Genomic DNA, 6,000 nt, shown 5'->3' with positions numbered 1-6,000 from the left:
GAACATGTATATCCAAAAAAAATAAGTGCTGGTGTGAACAAGTACAACTCTGATGAAAGAAAACACGAGGAATACTTCAATTTGTCTGCTTAGGATTTTGGGACCACACCTGGCACAGTTTTGGGACCACACCTGGCACGGTTCCTCCAGCTGGTGCCAGAGATCGAACCCAGGATTCCTGCACCCAAAGCGTAAGCTCCAGATCATTGAGCTCAGGAGGCAAATTTATAAATATACCTGCTACTCTACCTCTGCATCATGAAACTTGTTAGTGTAACATAAAATATCTTTTCTTAAGTTTTGAGTGCCATTTTTATATTATTGATAAAGAACATATTATTCTTGGGGCCAAAGTGATAGTACAGCGGGGAGGGCTTTGCCTTGCACGTGGCTGACCTGGGTTCAATTCCCAGCATCCCATATGGTCCCCCAAGCATTGCCATGAGTAACCCCTGAGCATCGCTGGGTGTGACCTGAAAAGCCAAAAAAAAAAAAAGGACATATTATTCAGGCCCTAGAGAGTACAGGGGTTAAGGCACTTGCCTCATGTGTGGCCAACTGCAATTCAATCCCTAGCACTGCAAGTGGTTTCCCTCCCCCTCCCCCTCTTCCCCCCAGTACCACCAAGCTTTGTCAGAAACAACCCTGCATTGGCTACATGCAGCACCTTTTCCACTGTACTGTTTCTCTGGCCCTCCAGACAACAAAATCCAGAACGTTTCTGAGCACTGCAGCAATTGACTATAACTTTCCTAAACTAGAAATTAAAACCTATACAATATGTATTTGGTTAGAATACTTTTGAAAAAAAGAATATGCTGAGGATTAATGTGGTTTTATTGGTAAAGAACATGGGTACAGCAGGAGGATGTTTGCCTTGTTCACAACAGCCAGCCCAGGTTCGGACACCCTGAAACACCATATGGTCCCCTGAGGCCGCAAAGAGTGATCTTTGAGCAGAGAACCAGTTGTGCCCCTTGAGCACAATGCTAGGAGTGACCCCTGAGCACGTGGGATGTGCTAGTCCTGCTCTGCCACCGCCCCCCGAAATGAGTAGAAAAACACTAAAACTTTGATTATTTTTTATATACACAAATGGAAGTGTGGGATTATTCTTCCAACACTTACATGATTATTCTTCCAACACTTACTTACACTTGCAAACCAACTGTAAGTCAATAAACATTTTATCTTTAAAAAACTGTGCACAAAATGTTTTCAGTAATTACAATGAAATCAATGTGAAAGAATTATAGTACATTAGTACATAAGAATACTTAGACACTTCTTTCTCATCACCTACTTTAGAATATAAATTTACTTTTGTTTATCTTACCTGTAAATCCCAACACGATCTGAGAAATTTATTGTTTTCCAAAGCATATTTTATGTATTTTCCTTTCAATAATACCTGAATAGGAAAGTCCTTGAAATTAGAGAAGGACGTGCAACATGTCAAAATGAGCTATTCATCCCTGGTGATCATTACAGAGTGTCACAAGAGAAGAAACGTACCCAGGAGGGTCCTGCAAAATTCCAACTCTGGGAATTGTGTTCAGTCTAAAGACACTCTGTCATTTCAGCAGTCTGAGTTTTACCCTGAAAATATTTATCAGGAGCTATTATATCAAGCACTGTGTTAACATCAGCAAGTATTAAATCTTCAAAGTAGTTTCTAATTTTACATTTATGTTGACACATTTAGGTGGGACCTTAAATTTTCTATTCAGCTTAATGCTTTAGTTCCCGTCTAAGTAATTTGTCATTTTCAGGCACACTAAAATGAGTTTTATTTTTCATCAATGGAATTCTACCATATATATATGTCAGTATATATATATATATATATATATAAACTGACATATATGTAAGTGTTCAAATCATGAAAGAGAACAAAATTGACAAAACTCAAACATTATTATTGAAATAATATCCCTCAATGAAATTACTTAAGTTAAATTTCTCTATTTTATTTATTGATGGGGGAGAGGTGGCACACAGGGCAGTGCTGAGGGCTTTCTTCTGGCTGTGCTCAAGAATCACTCCTGGCAGGGCTCCGGAGACCCAAGATTGAACCCAAGTCAATCTTGTGCGAAGCAAGTACCCTACCTGTTGTATTATCTCTCTGACCCTTTACTTCTGTATTTTAGATTCAAAACTTCAAAATACATTCATCAGTCTGACTCCAAGGCTAATCAGACTTTAATCTCCACAGAGGAACTTGTGCTTCTTTCAGTGTTCCAGACAAAAAGGAAGAAGTGGTCATTATCTGCCCTTGCTGCAAACCTGGCATTATGGGAATTTCCCAGGCGGCTTTGTGCAAGTCTACACAGAGGCTTCGATCATATTATAATCACAGCTACTTTTCATTAACTGTCTATTGTGCTGAGCACTTTATATTTAATACTTCAGCTCCTTTAAACCTCACAGCATCCCTGCAGTGTAAATATATGGCTTCTAGTTTTACTAATGAGACTCAGAAGTTATTGACTCAAAGTCATGCAATTTGCAAGTGTGTACAAGTGATTTATCTGTGACCTGTGATGTGTGTTCTTCTACTTTCAATGTCAATCCTCTCTGTAATATTTCTGCATTTTAAAGTGGGGTGGGGCAGTCATCTCCCTATTTTACCGGAGAAGTTTGGACAGAGAGATGAGGATTGATAATGCTGTCTGGGAAAGATTTCTGAGCTAATAGAGAAAGGAAAAAAGGTAGGAGGGGGGTAGGAGGGAGAGGAGGAAATCTGTAAGAGAACAAAGCCTTCGCAGTTGACTGAGAGTAGGAGGAGAAAACGCGCCTGGAGGGGTCTGGGGTTAGCTTCCTCCTGCCAGCAGCGAGGTTGCTCGGGCACCGGGCCGCGTGATTGACAGGACGGGACAGGCGGGCCCCGGGATGCTGGGCCGGGTGGGCTCGCCGCATCAAGGTCTCGGCTGCACTTTCCCCCGTCCCCCACCCTCCCCAGCTGGAGGAGGCTGGCGCTGTGCTCACCCCACAGTGCCCGCGAGGCCCAGGCTGGCGGATGCTGTTGAGTGATGGAAGCGGTCAAGCGCGGGTGCGCTGAGTGAGGCCTTGGCGTCCCCGCAGCTCTGCCCCGGGGACCCCCGGCGGAGTGGACGCGTTCCCCCTGCTCTCATGGGAACGAACGCTCTTGGCCCCTGGAGCACAAGTCCTTTTTGGGTGCCAAAGCCTCCGCCCCGGCAAACGTGGGCCTCCAAGTCTGGGCCTGGGTCTTGCAGGACTGGGCCTCCAGGGTGGGCTGGAGGAAGATGGAGCTCAACACCATCCCTCTGGGAGCTGACGATCCGAAGGACGTTTGGACCGGCGGTGGTGGCGGTAGCGGCCTACGCGGCCGGGACGCGTTGGGCGCTCGGGACGCGGGGTGGAGACGGCCCCGAGGGGGCGCCGGGCTTTCGCGGCCAGCTCCCCGGCTGCTCACCTCTCCTCCTTCCCAGGCCCGGGAAGCCTGGCAGCCGCAGCCCTGCCCGCTGCCCTCTCCTCCCCCACCCCGCAACCCGGCTCCGCTTTCCCTCCCATCAACTCGGCTGAATTCAATCCGAGAAGGCTCCTTTGAGCTTTTGTGTTTGCTGGGGGAGATGGGGGCGCAGGAGGGATCGCATTACAACTTTCATTTCCTGAAATGTTTGAGGGAACATCCAGGGTTTTTATCCCCCCATCAGGCCAGGCGATGGGCTCGAGTTTCAGGCCTTGTCACTCAGCTGTCACCAAACAAACGAAGCACTCAGAGCCCAGGAGAGGGAGAGCTACCTGCTATTCATGACCCCGGAGCAGGTGATCGCTCATGGGAAAAACAGGTAGAATTAATCATAGGGCTGTTCTCTGTTTCCTCTCCTTTTTGGCAGACCTGCCCACAGTGTGAAACCTGTCACAAAGCAAATTAACTCTTTCTTGTCCCCTAGAGGAACGAAAACGCATTTTTCAAAAAGGCCAAAATGCACATTCACACTAAGTGGCTGAGAATGAGAAGGGGACACCTTTACACCCAATCCACTTTGCAATTTCTGGGTTTGTAGGGTTTCCATCTTGGTGGTTATTTGAGAGGAGAGGCAGGCAACAAGAACACAGGACATCTTCAGGTCACCTGGATCTGCTGCCTATTGACAGGTGCCCCGGGTGTAATCTCTGAGGTTACATCAATTCCAGCATCTTCCTAGAAGATAATACAAAGAAAATCTCTACCCTCACATGACTTTCCACAGGATTTCTGTAACTGGCTCTTTCCTTCCAGATTCTTCTGGAGTCAACCAGATTGCTCATTCATGATGGGTTCTGTATTAGAAATCCAAACGATTTCAATCCCCTCCCCATTTACTTCATTCCTAATTTAATTAAGTAATTTTTAAATTATTCCTTGCCATAGCAAAACTAAAGTAGAAAGGCTGGAACATTGTCCTTTGTGGATGCTGCTTAACTGCCACTTATTAACTACTACAATACAAATTTATTTGTTACCATTATTTTCCAGTTTGTTCCACTTTTCTTATCTCTCCTGGGGAGACAGAATCAAATACAGGAAAAAAAAAGAAATGCTGACAAGTTTGTTTTTTGTTTGAGTGGTGGGGAATGGTGTTTATTTTGGGGCCTACACTCAGTGATACTCAAGGATTATTCTTGGCTCTGTACTCAGGATCATTACCTGCAAGCACTAGGAACCATATGGGATACCAGGTTGCCTTGCCACATGCATGGCAAATGCCCTACCCACTGTACTATCTCTGCAGCCCCAAATTTGCTTCTAAGATATACTAGTGTTGGAATAGTTAACCAGGACATCTTGGGAGTCTTAGATCAGACTTACTTTTAAAAGCAGAAATCTGGTAAGTGGGCTATAGAGTTCATTCTTCTTATTAGTTTCTCCATAAAATATTTTTGTGAGGAATCAGGAGATACAGTGTATATAAAAATAATCTTCCTGACCTTCTTTATGAAGTTTTTGTCTGTTTATTTTAAAAACAGTTATTGGTTCCAAATTCCCAGAACTGATTTTTCTTAGATTAGCTATTTGTACTCAAAGGTAGAGCCCTGAGCAATATTATTCTTCAATTAAAATCAAGAACTTGACTTTAGGAGGAAGCATGTTATGTTTATATAACATCAGCAACGCACAGAAAATATTCACCACACATCTGAAAACAGACAACGCTTCAATTGTTAAAATGTTCTCTTCATAGATATTATATATTGACTTTCTACCTTGTTTTTTGAAAGCTTGTAGTCTTCTTATGCTCTGTATTTTTACATTTCTGGCATTTAAAAAATAATAGAGCTAATGCTTTTTTTCTTATTACTACCTGCCTAACTTAGAGGTAAAACTGCCTTTTGCAAGGCAATGCATATTATGCCACTTCACCCGCAGAAAGTGCACTTGCTGTAAAGCTTTTAAATTTCTAATTCCCTCTACCATGACCAACACCAACACAAATACACACACACATACACACACAAACGCACGCGCACACGCACATACACGAGCACATTAACACACAGGTAGAAAAGTTAAGGGGCATTACTGCATATGCATGCTTACAGTTTAAACATAATGTCCAAGTGAGGGACAACTTAAGATGTCACAGTTGTGTGGGTTTGGCTTGGTTTTCTTTCTTTTACCCCTATTGCCTTTTCCTAGTATTTAGATCATTTGGATGGCTGGCAACTCATATTAGGGCTGAAGCAACTAAAGCTATGACTTAAAGAGGGGGTGGGGAAGAAGAGTAGTTGAGTTTATTAAAATAATATAATGTTTTTTAAAAACAAACCTTAGGAAGTCAGTTTTATTGACTCGCTGCTGGGAGCTAATGGATTCTGTCAGGGTTGCTGACTCAACAGCTCTATGAAATGTAAAAGAACATTTCAATGTTTTGTTTTGTTTTAGAAAAACCTTAAAGCAATATAATGACTTCTGTTGGTAAAAATACATGGTCCAGGGGAAGTTTTTCCCTTAAAGTCCCATATGTATATCAGCTCAGGTCCTGAATCACCACC

This window comes from Sorex araneus, chromosome 3 (genome assembly GCF_027595985.1).
Source record: "Sorex araneus isolate mSorAra2 chromosome 3, mSorAra2.pri, whole genome shotgun sequence".
NCBI lineage: Eukaryota > Metazoa > Chordata > Mammalia > Eulipotyphla > Soricidae > Sorex > Sorex araneus.
Note: the sequence above shows the minus strand (reverse complement) of the source record.